Source organism: Pinus tabuliformis, chromosome 1_1, assembly GCF_031772625.1.
Source record: "Pinus tabuliformis cultivar Carrire ecotype Pingquan chromosome 1_1, CPIR1, whole genome shotgun sequence".
Lineage (NCBI taxonomy): Eukaryota > Viridiplantae > Streptophyta > Pinopsida > Pinales > Pinaceae > Pinus > Pinus tabuliformis.
The window spans coordinates 547,444,367-547,467,093 of record NC_142297.1 but is presented as its reverse complement, the minus strand read 5'-3'; the positions used below and the strand labels follow the sequence as shown (position 1 = coordinate 547,467,093).

Below are 22,727 nucleotides of genomic sequence, written 5' to 3'. Positions count from 1 at the left end.
TAATTGTTTTGCCTCTTTTTTTTGAAGTGGTGCTACCCATGGTGAATATTTTTTAGAGTTAAAACTATATCCGTTTACCATGGTGACTTGAACAATTTTGTGATGTTGTTAATCAAATCTTTAAAATCAACTTGTTTGTTTGTTTTTAGGAAATCACATTTAATGATGGTTTTTACTTTTTTATGAAAAGTGGTGTTAATAATAGTGACTTTTTTTTTAAGTTTAAATTACATTTTTTTACAATGTTCTAACAATCCGGTAATATTTATTAAAAACTTTAAAATCGACTATATATTGAAAAATAACTCTACCAACGAGATTAATTTTTTCAAAGTTAAAATTACTTATTTGAAACTATAAAACTCAATGATATTTCTGTTGTAAATACTGAGAGGGGGAATCAATATTTCTTAGAAATTAACACTTAATATTTTGCAGAGCATTAGTTAATCTTCAATAATATTACAATTATTCAGTAAAGTAGTAAACAACAATGTAAAAATATAGAGATAATAAACAAGATTTTTAGGTGGAAAACCTCCTCCGAGTTAAAAGCCACCGAACACTTTTCTAATAATTTTTTTAATCTTCAACCCCAACTGAAAAGAAAGCTACAACTTACTAGAATTATACAAAATCATTCTTCTCTAACTCCCATTGGAAGGACACCCCAACACCCTAGTTTATCAGCAGTCAGCTGAAAGGATGCCCCAACACCCTAGTGAGACACAACTCTCCCTGGCACCACCCTACCACCTTGAAGTGTTTACAAGCCCCAACCTGAAGTTGACTTCATTCACCTGCCTAGAACCACCCTACCACCCTATAAATACAAAAATAAATAGAAGAATTGTGGACCGTACTAGGGAAAATGATATTCAATGGTTTTTCTTTAACTAGCCAACAATGATTCTATGACCTAAACCCTTGTCCTGTCAAATCCTTAAAACCAAGAACCCTTGTTCAAACTACAAGCAAATACCCTTATCCCAAAAACAACTTGCCTTCAGCTCTAGGCAAGGACATTAACTCTTTACAAAATTTGGGCTCTCGTACCAGGGATAATGACCCAATTACAATGATGTATAATTCTTTGACTTTGATAAATGACAATGACTTTTGGACAAACTCTTTATAAGACAATTAGATATTGGTGTGAATATTTTTGAAATGCTTCTGCTCTTTTGTCATTGCTTCATTGCTTCACTACTTGAGCTCTTCTTCAATCTTCACTATTTTATTGCTCATGCCTTGTTGCCTTACCTGATGTCACTAGTGGACCTTATCTTCATGCCATTGTTCCATTGCACAAGTTAAGGGTGCTTGAACTATGTTAGACTTGCGATTGAAATCAAGCCCAAGTGAAACCCAATACCCAAAGGAAAATAAATACAACCAACCCCTTAACAAAACTTACCTCTTCCTACAAAAGAGGGTTAGTGCAATAAAAAGTACCTGAGATTTTCTGCCTACAATAAGATATATAGTAAAAGGTTTCATTATAATTATAAATAAATTAAAATAATACCTACCTATATCATTTTTGATGCTACCAAATATTTTAAAAATTATCGAAATTTGTTGCCATTTTGTCCTATAAAAATTAGTTCTAATACAGACCTTGGACAAACCTAATAAATATGATCCTTAAACCTAAAACAATCCCATAGACTAGTCCTAAGGGAAACCAAACTCACATCAACTTAAAGAGACATAAAGACTTATCCCTTTTAACCTTTAAAAATACCTTTACACAGTTCCAAACATGCTAGGTCAGAGCCTTATGAAAAATTTTAAAAATAATTACAAGACCTTATTTTGTGCTTTAACTGACCTAAAGACAAATATTGTTATACCTTCCTACAAAATCTAAAACACACCTTACCGAGTCTTAAAGATTTAAAAACAACCCAATACAAGTCTTAATACAAGTCAAAGTGTATCTGAATTGATTTTGATGGTTAAATGTGCTAATATAAGGTAAGACCAAGGCTTGTTTAGGACTAGTTTGAGAGTCTATGCCCCTGTAGCAACATGTGTGCCTTAGCCACATGGCTTATGCAACAGGACAGAAGGTAGAAACCCACATATGTTGGCTTGGATATCCTTCACTACCTTCTTAAGATCAATCTACACCCAAAACAAACTTTGACACCATAAATGGAACCCTTAGTCTACTTGAGGAGCAAATTTTGTTATTTTAGGCCTGAAAAGGAGCATATACAGTGCCAAATGATCTTCGCTCTATTGCCTAGACTTCACTCTCCTTATGTCAAGAAACCTGCACCAAACCTCAACCTTTCAAATGACACTCCCACCCTCATACTTTAGATCCCATGGTAATTTCACAAGAGGGCCGAAAATTGCAAAGTAATTTCTTATGTTAAGATCATATATTGGGGTGGAGATTAGGTCTCTTTTTATAATCCCTTGGAGGGTGACCATTGGAGAAGAGGTACTTTTAAGTTCCTTAAAAGATATACATTGACGGGATCCATTAGAAATGTTAAGACACTAAAAAATATACCTTCATTCTTAAGAAAGGAAGGTTGTTGGCCTCAAGGAAGTAAATAAGGTCATTTCTTAAGAAATATACCCTAAAATACTTTGACACGTTACCTAAGGTGTTGTAAGTCATGAATAGTATTTAATAGCCTTTTAGAAGAGATGTTTGATGATTTAAACCATTAAATGTGTGACATGATCCTACCTTGTGGGGTTTTAGCCCATTAATGGGGGTCTCCAATTTTATACATAAATAACTCTCAATCCGTGAGTAACCATGTGGTGTGTGTAGTGTCCCAACTTGGAAAGGTTAACTTTGTGGCACTTAGAGAGGGTGATTTTGATGTAATGATATAATATTATGCATTCCAGACTTATGTACATGCTTACATTATATAGAACTGGTTTGGGTAACCTAGTTGTTGTGTGCTTATTGTGATATCTATGGTTGTGTGTATAAGAACTAATTTTGGTTAAGAGAATATTATCAATGTTTTCTCTTTTGATATCTTAGTTTGGACATAGGTGTATGACATGGATGATGATCCAAGATTGAGACACATATATCCATGGATGATCATGGTTATGTGGAACATAAGGTTAATTATGATTTATGTATGATACATGATTTGTATGATTATATATGCTTAATATTGTAATAAGTAGGATGTCGCAGGTGTTAGGATATTCCGACACATAAGAAATAGTTAAGTATAACTTGGTCTAGTATAGAGTTAGGTAAAGTGTGTTTCTTTACTATGTACATTTTGTAACTTGCAATCCAACAGTCACGATATGTAGTGATCCGACGGTTCATTGTCTCCTAGGTATTACCGACACTTGATCCGTGGCTTAACACCCGATTGGTCCATGATCTCTATTTAAAGAGCATGGAGGGTCATTTGTAGGTTAACCGTGCATGAGAGAAGCTTATGTAAATTTTCATTCTTTTATTAATAAATTTCCTGAAGTGGCCGTGTTGGCTCAGGCCGTGGTCTATTTCCCTCTTTGAGGGTTTTAACCATGTCAAAAGTACTATTGTATTGATCTATGATCTATTGTGAGCGGTGTCCTTTGGTGTTCTATCTGAGGAACTTACCCTGTAAATTCCTACATGGTATCAGAGCTATTTGAGGGCTGTGTCCGTTGGTGATCCAAATCTGAAGCCAGTAGAACTACATCCGACTACCGTTTCCTAGATCTACTGTTGCTGACTGCTTTCGGGCCGAGAGGACTGCTCTGTTGTGTTGGGAGCATCTTTTGCAATGAGGAACCCCTTTCGTTTCACACGAAAAGGTTTCCGGTAGCCCTAGCTGTGTCATTTTTAAGATCTGGAGGTATACAGTGTTTATTTGCAGTTTACAATTATTTTCTCTCTATTTATTTCGGTTTCTGTTTATTTAGCCTTTTTTTATTACCGGATCTATACCTTTCATTTCTGCGTATGCTCTTTGCCCCGCGACTCTGTGCGATCTCGGAAAATCAGAAACAGAAAGGAAGGATTTTTCTCATGCGTATGCTCTTTTCCGCTGCGCCTTAGTGTGATCTCGGAAAACCAGAAACATTGAGAAAAATATTTAGTTTCTGGCTAAAGCTAACTTCGAGCCGCAAGGTTCGTTTTTTTTTGTATGTCCGTGTTGGGTTTTGTGTTTTTTGTTTTGTAGGGAAAAAGAGCTTTCTCAAAGCAAGCACGCAACCCCAAGCTTCAACCCCCCCCCCCCCCCCCCTCTCTCTCTCTCGTAGGGAAAAAGAGCTTTCTCAAAGCAAGCACGCAACCCAAAGCTTCAACCCCTCTCTCTCTCTCTCTCTCTCTCAAACTTTTTGTATAGCTCACTTGGTCCAAAGCTAATTTATGAGAGTAGAGGTCTTGAGTTCAAGTCTCCTTTTTGTGGGGGCGGATTTTTCATTTCCGCACATTCCCGCACTTCCTCGACGACTTCATCAAATTTTCTTCAAAAAGCCATAACTTCTTCATCCGGAAGCCGTTTTCAGAACCGTTTTTTTTAAACAGCCTAGTTTTTCGAGATCGTTCCATTGAAACACTTATTTTCAGCATCTATAGCTTCAATTTCTGTTAAAATGGAAAGTCCATGCCAAGTTATTCTTGACAGCCACCAACTACTTCCAATGGTGGTCCTAGATTGTGGATTTACTTAGAAGTAAAGGTCTCTACAGAATAGCCACAGGCCAAGAAACCAAACCGAAAGATGAAGATAAGGTAGCTACATGAGAAAATAGGCAAGATCAAGCACATGGGTTGATAGGGATGTCTATTTCTCCAGATCTTAGATTCCATATTGCAGAACTTGATGCTCCTGATGAAGCAATGAAACATATTACTAAAGTCTTTGGAATTAAAAATGAACTTAGAGCCCATCAACTTGAAAATGAGTTGCTTACATTGGACTCCAATAATTTTTCTTGCATTGAAGATTTTTTGTCCAAGTTCAAGACCCTTAGACTTCTCTTGGAAGGTGTTAAGGTTAAGAAAGAAGATAGTAACCTTATCTATTCCATTCTTACTAAGTTGGGACCAGCCTACTCTATGTTTGTTTCCACCTTCCATTCTACAAGAGAAGCCTTCATTTCTCAAGGAAAAGACTACAAGTCCCCTTCCTTTGATTCTTTTTGTGATTCTTTAATAAGAGAACAAGAAAAAATCTTACACCTTGGTCTTCTTAATCTTGGAAACTCTTCTAAGAAAGAGTTAGCCGCCCAACAGCAACCAAATCCAAAGAATCCTAAGAAGTTGTATCCTAAAAAGAATGGTCCTAAACAAACAAGGGTCCTAAGAAATTTCAGCCTCAAAATGAAAAATCATTTCAACAAAATGATAAGACAAATAAAAACAAAGGGAAGAAGACTGATAGACATTGCAACTTTTGTAATCGAGATGGCCACTTAGAATCCAAATGCTTTAAGAATATGGAAGCCTTGGAAGCAACAATGAAGAAGCATAACATCCATTTGGAGCACTCTTCAACTTCAACTTCATCTTTAGGAATGGCACTTTCTGCATGTGGTTGTCAAGCATCTCGGTCTGGCTATGCACTAAATGTATCTTCTTCTTCTCATTCTCATGAGTGGCTCATTGATTCTAGAGCTTCTTATCACATGGCCAAAAAAAAGCCATGTTTTCTTCTTTAAATGATTGTAACACCAAAAATATATATGTTGGTGATGATAGATCTCTTAGTGTTGTAGGGACTGGAACTGTTCATATAGACAATGGTCAGTTTAATGATGTATTATGTGTTCCAACCTTATCCTGCAACCTTCTATCTGTATATCAGATAACTCATTCAGGTGAAGGTAAAATCATTGAATTTTCACCTCACGATGTTGTAATTAAGGACCTAAGAGATCCTAGACAGATTTTAGCTACTGCCATTGCTGATGATTCTACAAGGTTGTATAAGTTTCACAACTTTGGGTCATCAAATCTTCCCTCAGTATTTGTTGCTCATAATGATGAAGTGAGCAAAATTTGGCATGAGCGATTTGGTCACTTAAACTATTGCTCTCTTCAGAATCTATGTAAAGAAAATATGGTGACAGGTCTTCCAATGGTATCTTGCAGAGATGGTGTTTGTTTCGGATGTGTACTCGGAAAACATCATCGGGACAGTTTTGAAAAACGTGCCTCTTGGCACACCTCAGCCCCTTTACAGCTTGTGCATAGTGATTTATGTGGTCCACTTCCAGTTGTTTCCTTCTCTGGCTACAAGTATTTCTTAACTTTCATTGATGATTTCTCCAAACGCACTTGGGTATACTTCTTATAACTTAAGAGTGAAGTATTTAACATGTTCTTGGCCTTTAAGGCCTTTGTTGAAAAACAATCTAGACATCAAATTCTTAAGCTAAGATCTGATAATGACGGAGAATATGTTAAAACCAACTTCATAAACTTTTGCACTGAGCATGGAATTCAAATGCAACATATTGTTCCATATACTCCACAACAAAATGGTGTAGCTGAAAGGAAGAATCGCACCTTAAAGGAAATGGCTAATTGTACGCTTCAATCTAAAGGACTTAGTCTTAATTATTGGGTAGAAGAAATTAACTGTGAAAATTACATAATAATCACACTCCTACTAAGGTTTTAAAGAATATCACTCCAGAAGAAGCATGGAGCTCAATTAAACCAGATGTGAGTCACTTTCATGTTTTTGGAAGTGAAGCATGAGCCCATATTCCCGATGAGAAACATAAAGCTTTAGAACCTAAGAGTGAAAAATGTATTTTTGTTGGATATTCTGAAGATGTCAAAGGATATAGACTTATTCCACTCAAGTCCAAAAATGTTATCATTAGAAGAGATGTAAAGTTTGCTGAAAATATATCGGCCTATGAGCCTAGTTCGGCGGATGTGCCACCTCCCCCTATCTCTTCTACTTTTGAAAATATTTCTTCTTCAGATGATGAAAGCGAGGATGAAAATCCTCCCCCACCTTCTCAGGATCCTCCTTCAGCTCCTCAGCTTCCAAAATGGGTTCATGCTACTCGAGATGCAGCAGGTGATCTTACCGGTGATCCTACAGATCAGCGACATACACGTTCTCAATTTGATAGAGCCTCTTCTTTACTGGCTCAAGCTTCAGTGAATTATGATCCTGACACCTTTGCAGAAGCTTTAGGCCATCCAGATTGGGAAGCAGCTATGAATGAAGAATATCATTCATTATTGGCAAATGATACATGGGATCTTGTTCCTCTACCAAAGGGACGAAAACTTGTTAGATGCAAATGGGTTTACAGAACCAAGTATGGACCAGATGGGAAAGTTGATAAATATAAAGCTCATCTTGTTGCTAAGGATTTTTCACAAGTTGAAGGAATTTACTACACTGAAACCTTCTCCCCTGTTGCCAAAATGAACTCTATCCGCCTTGTTCTTTCCCTTGCTACCTCTTTCAATTGGGAAGTCCATCAGATGGATGTTAAATCTGCCTTCTTGCATGGGGACTTGCATGAAGAAATCTATATGGAACAACCTATTGGCTTTATACAAACAGACTCCAGCCTTGTATGTCGGCTTAAGAAATCCCTTTATGGTCTCAAGCAAGCTCCTCGAGCTTGGTACGCCAAAATGGATAACTTTCTTTTAGAAAATGGCTTTTCTAGGTGTCATTCTGACAATACTGTCTACACCAAGAAAGTGGGCAAGTCTCTTATCATTCTTGTTCTTTATGTTGATGATCTTATCCTGATTGGTAGTGATCCAAACCTTATAAACCATGTGAAGTCTAGCCTTAAAAGGAAGTTTGAAATGACAGACTTAGGACACTTACATTATTTTCTTGGTCTTCAAGTCTTGCAATCCAAGGAAGGTATTTCCCTTTCCCAGTCCAAGTATGCCTGTGATATTCTACGCCATTTTCACATGGAAGACTGTAAGCCAGCCCCTTCTCCCTTTCAGTCTGGAGTCAAACTTTCAGTCACTTTTACTTCTCCTGAAGTTGATGCTACCTTATACCGTCAACTTGTAGGAAAACTTTTGTATCTAACCCATACTCGTCCTGACCTTTCCTTTGTTTTTGGCCTTGTTGCTCGGTTTATGAAAAACCCACATGAAAGTCATTGGAAAGCAGTGAAAAGAATACTTCATTATGTTCGAGGTACAATTTAGTTTGGGATTCATTACAGTGCCGAAGCATCTCCTCTATTGGTTGGTTTCACTGATTCTGATTGGGCTAGTGACCCTGATGATCGGAAGTCTACTGCAGGTTATGTGTTCACTCTTGGTTCAGGACCTATTACATGGGCTTGCAAGAAACAAGGTGCCATTTCTCTTTCTTCAGCAGAAGCAGAGTATCGTGGTGTCGTAGAAGCTAGTAAGGAAGGCTTGTGGCTTCGTCAAATCCTGTCAGAGTTTGGCTTTCAGCAACAACATCTGACTACACTTTGGTGTGATAATCAAAGTTCCATTCAACTATGCAAAGATCCAGTCCAACATTAGCGCAACAAACACATTGAACTACACATGCACTTCATCAGAAAGCTCATTCATGACCATGTTCTTGAAGTGCAATATTGTTCAACAGATGATCAAGTTGTAGACATCTTCACAAAGGCTCTCACAGAGGCGAAGTTCACTAAACTTCGATTTATGGTTGGAGTTCAGGAAGTTGTCACTAAGGGGGGATAGGCTATAGTGCCTCCTTCCTTCTCCTATTGTGTCATATTTGTAAATCCTTCAATCCTATCCCAAGTTGTTCTTAAGAGGGGATGTTAGGATATTCCGACACATAGGAAATAGTTAAGTATAACTTGGTCTAGTATAGAGTTAGGTAAAGTGTGTTTCTTTACTATGTACATTTTGTAACTTACAATCCGACAGTCACGATATGTAGTGATTCGACGGTTCATTCTCTCCTCGGTATACCGACACTTGATCCGTGGCTTAACACCCGATTGGTCCATGATCTCTATTTAAAGATCATGGAGGGTCATTTGTAGGTTAACCGTGCATGAGAGAAGCTTATGTAAATTTTCATTCTTTTATTAATAAATTGCCTGAAGTGGACACGTTGGCTCAGGCCATGGACTGTTTCCCTCTTTGATGGTTTTAACCACGTCAAAAGTACTGGTGTATTGATCTGTGATCTGTTGTGAGCGGTGTCCTTTGGTGTTCTGTCTGAGGAACTTACCCTGTAAATTCCTACAACGGGGGACCTGGTTATTTGTAAACTATGACTCTAAAATTATAAATGACTGTGGAAGTCATGATACATGGTTTTATATGACTATATATGTTTAATCTTGTATTGAGTAGGATGTGACAAGGGATGTGATTATTTTCAAAAAAGGATGTTCAAATTTTAAATGATTGTGGAAGTCATTTCTTCAAAACCAAAATGATTGCGAAAGTCATGCACAATTCTTGGTGTTGGAACTAGACCTTACCAATGAACCATCCGATGGGTATGAGCTCACAATCGGTACCTTAAGGTGACGCGAGGAGTTTCAAAGTAGAGTAGATGAGAAGCCATGGAAATTAGGGTACAAAGTCTTAGATCCATGAAATATAAAGACGTGGATTCTTGGATCTAGAATAAAAGGATTAGGGCATGAAGTCCTAAATTCATGAAAGATAAAGACGTGGAGTCTTGAATCTATAATAAAAGGATTGGGACACAAATTCCTAAATATTTAAAAGATCAAGGTGTGGAATCTCAGAATCCTTGGTGTAGATCAAGGCACAGAGTCCTCAATCTACTAGGGCACATAGATACATGCAATATGGATGCATAATCCTTATTCTTCGGAAGAAAAATACCACTAATGGGCAGCTCAGGGATGAATTTCCTTAGTAAAATCTCATTTCTGACAATTTTGGAGTGACTTTCTAAAAAAAGTCATGTCTAGCATCTCATATGAATTTCGAAAAATAGTAAATCACTTTCAATCAATGGGTAATCAAGTATAGTTGAAGAAAAATCACTTAACATGTCATTAATTAATCCTAATAGTTCAATCTCGACTTAATCCTAAATATTATTAATATCACTATTATATTTTATGAGACTACGATATTATTATTAAAAGGGAATTACAAGTCACTTTCATCTCCTCAATCACTCCACACCTCTCTCCTTGATGATTCTCATGGCTCTATGTAAATCGTTTTTCTTTTAATAATACATAACACTCTCTTTTATGCACTCATCAAAGAATGGCATATTCCTCTTACACTCATTAAAGACATGTCATAAAAGATTCCTCTTACTCTCTCTTTAATGCATATGTTACACTCTCCTTAACTAAGGCACGCATACCTCTCATTAATGGCATGAGTTACACTCCTCTAAATGGAATACAAGACATCCATATTACTCCTCCTTTATGACAATAATTTGTTGCTCCTCATATATATGTGTCTCATGTATGCTCACTTGAAGAGAGGTGCATGGTGATACCAAGAGTTTGAGAGATTTGAAGAAGATTTTGAGAGGGAGAGATTTGGCGAGTAGCCAAATGCTAATATAAATTACTAAGTAGATATACCCAATGGAGTTGAACATGAGTGGTATTGAGAGGAAGTAAAATTTATCTTTCTCAGCTTTCTTTGTATATCTCTCTACTGCTATATTTTGGTACTGCTTGCGAGTTCTTACAGCTCGGGGGTTCTAGGGGGAGAACTTCTCCTTGGATATGGTTGGGTGGAAAACTAGATGGTTCAAATGAGTTTGTTAAGGGATCAAAGATGGATCATATTCTCAGCGATTGGAGTTGAATATCTCTTCAGGTATAATTTTCATTGTCCTAAAATTGTAGTATAGCTTTAGCATAAAATTAAAAGTAGAAATTTAAATTGTTGTAAGCATCTAATTTTGGTTTAAGCTTATGTTATCTGGAATCTTATTGGCTAATTGACCTCTACTTCTCTATATTATTGATGGTTAGTAAGGTGGGATCTTATGCTATCAGAGTCAAGTTAAACACTAGGGCCTAATGGGCCAACATGCTTGCTTGTAGGTTTACAATGTATGAATGTTGATTTTGCATACATGTTGAATTATTGTGTATTTTGACTTGGAAGAATATTGGTTGCATAAGGGATATTGTTATTATTATGTCATTTAGAAACTCATGAAATAAAAAAAAAAAAAATGCTTTCTTATACTCCTTTATAATTTTGTTAAGACAAATTATTAAAAATATGATAAATGACTTAAAGACATGTTGGGAAGGATGTGTTTGAGAAGTCGGGGGTTAAATTCAAGCATGTGAATGACTTGATTGTCAATGGGTGAGTGAGATATGTGGAGTGCATGCATGGTAGCATATATGTTTAATACACCATTATCATTGTGATATGGGCCTACTAGCCTTCTTTACTAGCTGAAATTGTATATACCAAGAAAAATATTGGCCTAATCTAAACTATATTATGATGACCTTGGTGTGTATGCTTTAGGAATATGTAACAAGTGTAAGGCTGAGATTCAATTAACGTGATGATTGAGTTCATCATGTTAATTTTGACTCTTTTCTTATCTACACTAATGGAAACTTAACAAAAGTTACCTTGAAGGATGTCACTTTTAATTGTGAAGGTAGATTCACGAGTAATGTATGTGTGTTAATTTGACGTGTTAAAATATGATTTTGGAATACATTCTTAACTATTAAGAATGAAATTCACATTCTTCCTTGACATGATTTTATGTAGTTTGGGTTGACATTATGCATCAAATAACTTAAAATTACTCAAATACTAGGTTGTGGCATGACCTTCCTAATATACAAGAGGCTTTAATGACTGGTGCATGAAGGGTTGTGGAACCCATTTTAAGGAACACTTGAAGGTTATGTTTTCCTTAAGTTATGTATGGGTGTGGAATCCATACTAGCATATATCTATGAGCTAATGTATGGTTGTGGAATCCATACTAGCATATAGCTATGAGCTAATGTATGGGTGTCAAATCCATACTAACATATATATATGAGCTAAGTAATGAGGTAGGGTATGGGTGTGGAATTCATACTAACATATATCTATGAACTAAGTAATTCTTCTGGTTAGAATGAACAAAAATATTTTGATGGAATATCATAGACATGATTAAGGAGGATTGATTATGTGTAAATAAATTTAAATGAATTGAGATTAATAACATGAATTTGTTTGAGATTTAAATCCATTATTTTATTTTTATTACAAATGAAGATACTGACATAGTGAACACCATTAGGTGGTTTAGAATGTTTGGAATAACTGATTTTGATATATGGAGTCAAGCGTGAACTAGGTATTTATGCTCTAATATTGTAATTCTTTTGTATGTGTTGGATTTAAGTAGAATTAAATTTATTTTCAAATTCTTGAAATGTGGAAAAAGATTATTTTTATAAGTTGATGAAATATCTTTTCTATTGGCTTAAGACAAATTAGGTCTAGGAAAGCCATAGTAGTCTCCTTAATAATTGTATCAATTTCATATCCATTGAATTTTTTTAAACTAAATTAATTAGAGAAGTTATGATGATTGAAACCCATGAGTTGCTCTAAACTATTGTTTTTTTTTTTCTCGATAATACTGATCTATTTATATTACAAAAAAGTCAAAAATATTACAAAAATTACAGCTGGGCTTGAGCCCTGTTTCTTCAGAGAAGAAAATATACATTACTACCTTGCAGAGAGGAGCGACACGTAACATACTGTGACCGACACGTAACATACTGTAACCGACACGGTGAGTACCAGAATTGACACAATGGATGGAGAACGACATGGTGAACATGTTGGACGACGCGTGGACTGAGACTATGGTGATATGGACCGAAATTACCGACTTGAACTTCATAACAGAGATACAAAAAACTGAAAATGAAAAGGTCAGAGAAATTCATCCCTTGCTGCCCAGACTTGGCGAATGCTGAGTTAATCTTCATCCGTGGTTTGCGGCGCATCAGAAGCAGGTCCCTTGAGTTTTTCCGCGGCTTCCTTGCCCTGGCCCGAGCTCCGTTGAACAGGTTCCTTACCCTGGCACGAGCTTCTCTGAACAGGTTCGCTGGGGCCAGCCTCATCCTTCTGGACCGGACGCGTGAAATCCACAGTGGGAGTCTCCATATCGACCCGCGGGACAGTCACCGTGTCCAAGCGCCCCCGAGCACTGCTACAATGCTCCACAGTAACCGACACTATGAGAGTGTTTTTGGCAAAAGCACAGGGAATTCTGTAGCGAATGGACGGATGTTCCAAGTGGCCACACTCCGGAATACCCCAACAATTGCCTCTAGCATTACGCCCTGGTGGCCTGTTTTGCTCAGAGGTGAATTCGACTGAGGACGAAGGAGAGATTTCGGGCCTCTGAGAGGTAGAACGCCCTCGAGACATACCTCTGCGACTGCTCATCCTGAGCCTCTCCCTTGGCATATGGCTATGGCCTTCCTCTCCAACAATTCCTCCAGAAACCTTGTTCCAAGCAATTACCCACTCCACAGGCTTAGGATGCGGCTGAGCGGTAAGGAGGGCAACCTTATTAACATCCATGCTCCTCGAATGTTGCAGCGCATTGAATGGCGCCTGCAACTTCCTGTACATTCCCCCAACGCTCCCCTGCTCCAGACGAGACAGCCAAACGACATTCCCATCCACCCAAGACATGGCGAAAATGCTGATTACATCGCCTTCCGGCGAATTTAAGGAGCTCGCTCCTTGGCTTGGCGTGGCTTGTCCGGGCTGACAGAGGCCCATGTGACAAGCCACATGCCTCATAACTAATTCAACACGCGGCATGGGCAGTGATGTCACCCGCATCCGGGAGCTCTAAACTATTGTTAGTTAGGCGATCAAGTCAAAATTAATATTGTTTATCAACTTGATGAACTACTTTCTTGAAATTTTATTAACTTGTAAATTGTTAAGAGAATAAGATGTTTAGAAGATAAACATGTTTTGTGGTGACAACTTTGCTTTATTTGAACTTAAAGGAAAAAACGGTTGTGATTGATTAAAAGTTTATTTGAGTTCTTGTTTTACAAGAATATGATTTTTTAAATTTTTTTTGAGAGAGAGAAATTAAAGGAGAGTGAAATCACATTTTGATGCATCGAAATTCTTGCATGATTTAGAAGTCTAAGATGATTGTATTATATGTGGAATGGAAGAGATTGATGGATTTATGAATTTTTTGCCCGGATGTATAATTGTATGAGTGGTTAGTAGTCTTGCAAAGGGTTGTAATCTTTTGAGAGGTTCAAAAAAAAAAACTTATCTTTAGGCTATAAATTCCCTTGTGATAGACTAAATCTTATTTAAAATCAAGATTCTCCATAATTTGAGAAATGTGTTATTAAATTTGTGTATGTATTAATAGTAAGGAATAAGGTCCGAAACCAAATGAAATATTTAATTATTGAATGGAAATCTTGACCAATTTTATAATTGGAAAACATGTCAACTTATAGTTATCAAGATAGATTCAATAATATAGGTAACGTATTTGCATAATTATAAGAGTTATTATTGATTACAAGCTTGCATAAAGATATGTTTAATTTATGAAGGTCTTCAAATTGAGTCATTCATAATTGATTCTCAAGTAAGAGAAGTGATGAAGATTATGGGAATTCAAGGAATCGTCTATAATACAAAAATGAGTCAATGAAGATTGTAAGGAATCTTAGCTTGTTAGTTTTAATAAGAAAAAAGAAAAAGAAAAAGAAAAAAGCGTGTCATGAACCTCAAATTGTGTTTTTTCCTAAAAAGTAAACATTTAGTGAAAAAAATTGTAGGATGATCCTAAAGATTTTGGTTATAGAGATGTCTTATGGAATAAAAATGGGAAACTTGGATTGAAAAGACATAAATCAAGTGGGATGTAAGAGTGAATATATATATATATATATATATATATATATATATATATATATATATATATATATATATATATATATATATCATGTTTTATTTCATAGTTTCACTGGAAATTGTATGTGGATGATTTGATGCTTCTTGTATGCAAACTTGATTTTCAGATGAGAGGGACCATCATTGTTGTTTATACAACTAATGTGGGAGTTGTTTATGAGTTAGCAAGCTCAATTTTTCTATACAATATAAGAGAATGACACATGAAATATTATTGAATTCTTAATGCATTAGATAGGGAAAAGATAAGCATGTGTAATGTGAGATCATTGTCATTTATATGAATAGATGTTTTATATGTTATATCATTTATACATAATAATAACTAGATATAATATGCTTGATTAGATGATTGTTTTGATATAGTATATATTTGTGGTGTATGTCATACTGGGGTATGTCAAAATGTATGTATGACATAACTATACATGGTACTTGATTGATAATGATATGTTTTTTCTTCATGGACAACCTGATTGGGTTATATATATATATATATATATATATATATATATATATATATCCGAAAATTGTAAGAAAATTTCGGGCCAAGTTTAATCCAAGAGGGGGAGTATGTAGTGTCCCACCTTTGCAAGGTTAATTCTGTGGGACACAAAGAGGGTGATTTTGATGCAATGATATAAGATTATGCATGACGGACTTATGTATATGCTTATATGCTATAAACCTAGGTTGGGTGACCTAGTTGATGTGTGCTTATGATAATATCTATGGTTGTGTATATAAGAACTGATTTTGGTTAAGAACATATTATCAATATTTTCTCTTTTGGTATCCTAGTTTGGACATAGGTGTATGACATGGATGGTAATCCAAGATTGAGACATAGTTCTATGAATGATCATGGTTATGTGGAACATATGCTTAATTATGATTTATCGATGATACATGATTTGTATGATTATATATGTTTAATCTTGTACTAAGCAGGATGTGGCAGGGGACCTGGTTATTTGCAAACAAGGATGCTCAAATTATAAATGAATATGGAAGTCATGATACATGATTTTGTGTGATGATATATGTTTAATCTTGTATTGAGAAGGACGTGATAGGGGACGTGGTTATTTTCAAACAAGGATGTTCAAATTATAAATGATTGAAGAAGTCATTTATTCAAAACCAAAATGACTGCGAAAGTCATGCACAATTCTTGGCCTTGGAACTAGACCTTACCAACGAACAATTAGATGGGTACGAGCATGTTGACCACTCCACGTCAACTACCCTATAACAGTGTACATTTTTGCAAAAAGATTCCATCATGATTGAGTAGTGAGATCATCCAGATTTCATCATCATCACCAATCACCATTTTGCAGAAGTTGTAAACCCATTATGCATGTTTATAATGTAAATGATCCTAGTAAGACTATCTCTGTATGTAATAACCTAGATAAGCCTACTTTTTTGGTGCTGATTTCTATCCTAGGGGTTTTCTTGTCTCATTGATTCATGTGTGTTTATAAACATGGATGATCGGCGAAGTTTTTCTCTCCAACCTCACCCCAAAGTTAGGGTGAATTTTGTCATCGAGATCTTAGGTAAGTCCTAGTGTTTTAGTCGAGTCTTTTGTAATGTGATTTAGGAATAATTTTAACTAATTAGATAAATTGTTTTATTACAAATCGCTTGGTCTACTACATCATATTTGAGTCGCAAAATTGGGTAAATAATTGAGGGTCTATAATGAACAAGTGTTCTCCCTTTATGTATTAAATTGTAATATTTTGATGTAAAAAATATTTTAGTGCATGGTCCCTCATATTTAGACACCATGGCTAAAATATTTGAGGGTCAGAAAAATTATTAATCCCCTCATGACTCAATTAATTAAATTTTTGGCAAAAACAAATTAAAATCCTAAGCCACAAATTTAATTAATTTTAAGTCCTAGGAAAAATTAATTCTCTAAAAAGTATAATTTGTGGATCCCAGAGAAATTAATTTTTAGAGGTCCTCGGCCAAGGAAATATTGAAAAATTTAAGAGATTTTAGAGCCTTGGGCCTTGGTAGTTAAGTCAAAGTCAATATTTTGAGGAAATCAATTCAAGATAATTAAGTTTGAGTTGATTAAAAATGAATTAAATGAAAAAATCTAATTTTCCTAAAAAATAAAATAATTTCGATGGAGATAATTAAATCTTTATTAACGGTCAAGATTACTTTGAAAATGATCAAATCAACTAGTCGTTGGAGAATTAATTTATAAATTAGAAGTCATTTGTCATTCAAAAATTCGATCATTGGGTCATGTACTTTCTCTCAAAACTCTCCTATAATTTTTTCTAAATTAATAATAACGCAAAGTCTTTGAGGTTTACATTGATGGTGGTGTTCCTCTCATGCACCTTATGATAATATTATTTTTAATGTTCTACTGAATATTATTTTTTGTTGGTTAATAGCCTTTGAGGAATAATCTATTGAACAGTATCTTGCATAGTTTATTGGGTTTAAAATAACATTTTAATTTAGCAGAGATAGTAGGTATCTCTAATTCTTGAAAAATTACATTGTTATTTTACGTCTCTGTTAATCTAACAGTTTAATTTAAAGTATGCAGAAATCGTTTGGATTTTAAAAATTGGATGTTTGGGGAAGTCCTCGGTTGGACTAGCTAACTCAAAGCATGAGATATGAAGAGCCCTCCCGATCTAAATTCCTAGACTTATCTTACGATTTTCCTTTTGCGGAGTCTTTGGAGCTTGTACCTCACATTTAAAATCATTTATCTTTCATATACTGAGTTTAATTGATAGATCTGGGTAAGAAGAGATTATTTCTACAAATATAGGAGTGAAGTCAATCTCGTATTCCTAAGATCTAGTATATTTGTATTTTATTTATATAGTTGTGAAGTCTTTGTAAAATAATTTTGATTTTCTAACTTTTAATGTTTTGGATTTTGTTTTCAAATTTATGTTTTTGGGTTTTTAACATACTTGTACATATTTTTTTTTAATTTATTTTGTAAGTAATTTTTAGATTTCAAAATTATAAATGTTTATTTAATTTAAGATTTAATTTTGTAGTTTTTTTTAGATTTAACCATTAATTTTTTAAAGTTTTTTTCCCACATTCAAAAGTTGAAACGAGTTTCTCTAATTTGCATATACATATATATACTAACATTTCACCTTTCTATTATTTCATTAACCCATTGCATTTTTAAAAAATTTCATATATGTAATTTATTGGCCTTTATTTTATTTTTATTTTAAAATTTGTGAATATAATTTTTGAATCATTCTCTCTATATATTGATGTGGCTATTATGTGTGACCATCGCAAGCTTAAACAAAACACGTGGAGTGTTTTAAGATTGTTTGGTTTGCAGGTATCTCCATTAAAGAATTGAAGAAGTCGAATAGAGGAGAGGTCTCCAAGGTCCCATTAATCAATTATTTTTTTTTGAAGGTCGTAAACCTTTTCCTGGCTACATGCTTTCCAAAGTTGATTTAGCCTCATACTGAGAGATCTAGCAATGTTTGCAACCCATTCATGGCACGTAAAATTCTATTGAGGGTTTTGAAGGAATCTGCAAGTCAAATAAGCTTACTTTGCATGAATCTAAGCTTGACTCTTTTCTGCAGAAGCCATCCTTTTGTTCTCAGTAGTCTGGATTATTTTTTGGGCCTGTTTTCGTTGCTGAGATAAGGGTTTTGGCATTTGATTTGTGACTCACAAATTTTTGATCGATTTCTATTGAAGGTTGTGCGTCTATTTGCCACTATTTCACTCGGACACAAGGGGTTTTTTTAAATATGTATTGACTTTTTTGGTTTTGCAGTGAAATACCAGAAAATCGAGCTCTCTTTTATGGGAAATTTGTGGCACAAATTTGTAGTCTGGTTATTTCATATCTATCTTTGTAGGAAGGCTTTGAATCATTTTAGTCATGAGCCTCAAAGACGCTGGGTTCCTCTCAGACCTGAAGCAAACACTATTCAAGGATCTCACCATGGTAATCTTGCAATTAAATTTGATTGGTTGATTAAGGTTATAGAACTTATTGTCACTGATCTTCCCACAGCTACTATATATCATATTATGTCAGAGCTGAAATATTATCCACGTAAAATCCAAGGAAATAGAAAGACTAATTTTTTTTATCACATATTAATCACCAAAGTTTGTAAGTGTTCCAGCTCATATCCTTGCTATGTTTTCTTACTCTTTTTTGGATTGGTCTTAATTAACAGTGAGCTACAGTGGTATCTTCTACGTTTTCTCCATCACTGAAATATATTGTCTATTTTGCTGGTGTATTCATTGTGGCATTTTTGAAGTTTGATACCTTATTACCAAGTTGGTTATTGTGTAACAGTTCTTGATTCCTTGCATATGAAAATTAATATTGACTTTAGTTGGATGATGATCTTGTGCACTGATATGTGTTAGGCAGTTCCTGTTTGCAACCTTATTGAAACATAAATGCATCTGACATGCAAGGAGAATAGTTGTTGGTTTGCTGTTAACATGTCAAAGTCAACTTTGAGGGAAATATAAATGTAAGGCAACTACTATTCCCCTAGCATGTCAGAGCGCATTTATGTTTCAATAAGATTGGAAATAAAAACTGCCATATGTGTTAGCAGTGGTATCTTTAAACTTTGGAAATAAGAAATGCCATATGTGTTAGCAGTGGTATCTTTAAACTTTGGCATTGAAGACAACTAAAAGTAATAAATGAGCGCAACTAACTGATTCAATATCATTATCATCATTATTGCATTGGGTAAAGCGCTTTTTTTATTGTCGTTGATCATGTGTGTTTCATTACTTATTCGTGGCTTATACATTGAAATTTGGAGGATCATAGTGATATACCAGCCATTGAGGGGAGGTTGCAAGGATTCAAACTTCAATCCTCTCCAAAATGTGATTTATTTGCTGACAGTCATTATCATCAGATCTGAATTTATAAGAATGTTAGCAATAATAAGACCCTTAGCTCGAAATTAACATCCGATTTGCTTCCAGATTAACCCCAAGTGTTTGGTTACTATTTTATGCATATTTGTATGACTGGGTTTGACTTTTAGAGGACTGTTATTTGTGTTGCACAAGTCTGATTTGAGGCTACAGTGGTGTTTCTAGGATCTAGCATAATTATCCCCGGAACCTAGAGTGATTATTGTGCATTGGCTTTAATTCATTTGCACTTGTTGGTTAATATTGAGGTCTTGTGGACTTTTATATATTGGATAAGCTACTGTTAGTTTGTGTCTTTATTGACCGTTATTGACCGTTTATTTTGAAAGTCTGGTGCATATTTTGTAAAGTGAATCATTAGCATCTCATTACATAGTTTAGATCTAGTCTAGCTTGCATCCTTTCATCACTATTAGCAATCTCACCTAATACTTGTGCTTGTAATATTTAAAGTTCACCGGTTTCTGATTGATATATCATAGAAGTGAAGATTAACTAAACAAGCACAAATATTAAAGAAATTGAGTGTGTTGTCCCTGTTGGCATTGCCTCATTGGATAATCCTAAAGTTTCTCCATTGGATTTTTATTGGAATATTGTAACCTTGTGTTCTAAAGTGATATAAATTTATAGTTTTGGTTAAAATGGGTTTATAGTTCTCAAAGATAAAGTGATATAAATTTATAGTCTTGGTTAAAATGGGTTTATAGTTCTCACTTTGAATCATTTGGCTATAATTGCATCTCCTTGAAGCAATTGTTTTCTTTAATTGTAGTTTTTTTCATCTCTCATCATTGATTTTATGAGCATTCCTAACCTACTTGCAGGTTGCATTTATCTTGTACTATTCACTCCTTTTTACATTATAATATTGGTATCTCTTTAAAGTGAAAGTACTCATTTCTTTTAATTTTCAAGTCGTGTTTTGCTCATATCTCATTCTTATATTTTTGCTAACCTTTCCTTGCAGTATTGTGTTTTATATGTAGTGCATATTTCTAGTGATAGAGGCAAGGATGTTGAGGATGTAGAGGTATTGAGCAGTTACCTTGTTTTACAAAAGTTTCAGGATGTGTTTCCCGCAGATATTTCATAGTTACCGCCTCAGAGAAGTGGAATTTTCTATTTAGTTGGTACCAAGGGAAACACCAGCATCAAAGCTTATGTCAAGACACCTACACCAAACCTCAACCTTTCAAATGACACTCCTACCCTCATACTTCAGATCCCATGGTAATTGCACAAGAGGGCCAAAAATTGCAAAGTAATTTCTTACGTTAAGATCATATATTGGGGTGGAGATTAGGTCTCTTTTTATAATCCCTTAGAGGGTGACCGTTGGAGAAGAGGTACTTTTAAGTTCCTTAGAAGATATACATTGACGGGATCCATTAGAAAGTTTAAGACACTAAAAAAATATACCTTGATTCTTAAGAAAGGAAGTTTGTTGGCCTCAAGGAAGTAAATAAGGTCATTTCTTAAGAAATATACCCTAAAATACTTTGACACGTTGCCTAAGGTGTTGTAAGTCATGAATACTATTTAATAGCCTTTTAGAAGAGATGTTTGATGATTTAAACCATTAAATGCGTGACATGATCCTACCTTGTGGGGTTTTAGCCCATTAATGGTGGTCTCCAATTTAAAACATAAATAACTCTCAATCGTGAGTAACCATGTGGTGTGTGTAGTGGCCCAACTTGGCAAGGTTAATTTTGTGGCACTTAGAGAGGGTGATTTTGATGTAATGATATAATATTATGCATGCCAGACTTATGTACATGCTTACATTGTATAGAACTGGTTTTGGTAACCTATTTGTTGTGTGCTTATGATGATATCTATGGTTGTGTGTATAAGAACTAATTTTGTTAAGAGAATATTATCAATGTTTTCTCTTTTGATATCTTAGTTTGGACATAGGTGTATGACATGGATGATGATCCAATATTGAGACACATATATCCATGGATGATCATGATTATGTGGAACATAAGGTTAATTATGATTTATGTATGATACATGATTTGTATGATTATATATGATTAATCTTGTATTAAGTAGGATGTGGCAGGGGACCTGGTTATTTGCAAACAATGATTCTTAAATTATAAATGATTGTGGAAGTCATGATACAGGATTTTGTATGATTATATATTTTTAATCTTGTATTGAGTAGGATGTGACAAGGGACGTGGTTATTTTCAAAAAATGATGTTCAAATTTTAAATGGTTGTGGAAGTCATTTCTTCAAAACCAAAATGATTGCAGAAATCATGCACAATTCTTGGTCTTGGAACTAGACCTTACCAATGAACCATCGGATGGGTATGAGCTCACAATCAATACCTTAAGGTGAAGCGAGGAGTTTCAAAGTAGAGTAGATGAGAAGCCATAGAAATTAGAGCACAGAGTCTTAGATCCACGAAATATAAAGACGTGGATTATTGGATCTATAATAAAAGGATTAGGGCGTGAAGTCCTAAATTCATGAAAGAAAAAGATGTGGAGTCTTGAATCTATAATAAAAGGATTGGAACACAAATTCTTAAATATTTAAAAGATCAAGGTGTGGAATCTCAGAATCCTTGGTGTAGATCAGGGTGCGGAGTCCTCAATCTACTAAGGCATAGAAATGCATGCAATACGGATGCATAATCCTTGTTCTTCAGAAGAAAAATACCACTCATGGGCAGCTCAGGGATGAATTTCCTTAATAAAATCTCATTTCTAACAATTTTGGAGTGGCTTTCTAAAAATAAAAAGTCATGTCTATCATCTCATATGAATTTCCAAAAATAGTAAATCACTTTTCAATCATATGGGTAATCAAGTATAGCTGAAAGAAAATCACTTAACACGTCATTAATTA

General features: G+C 34.9%; 1 pseudogene; it reads right to left on the bottom strand.

Moving 5' to 3' along the window:
- LOC149214276 (polyubiquitin-like) overlaps positions 1 to 22,727 on the bottom strand; it is a 320,343-nt pseudogene that overhangs the window by 212,081 nt on the left and 85,535 nt on the right.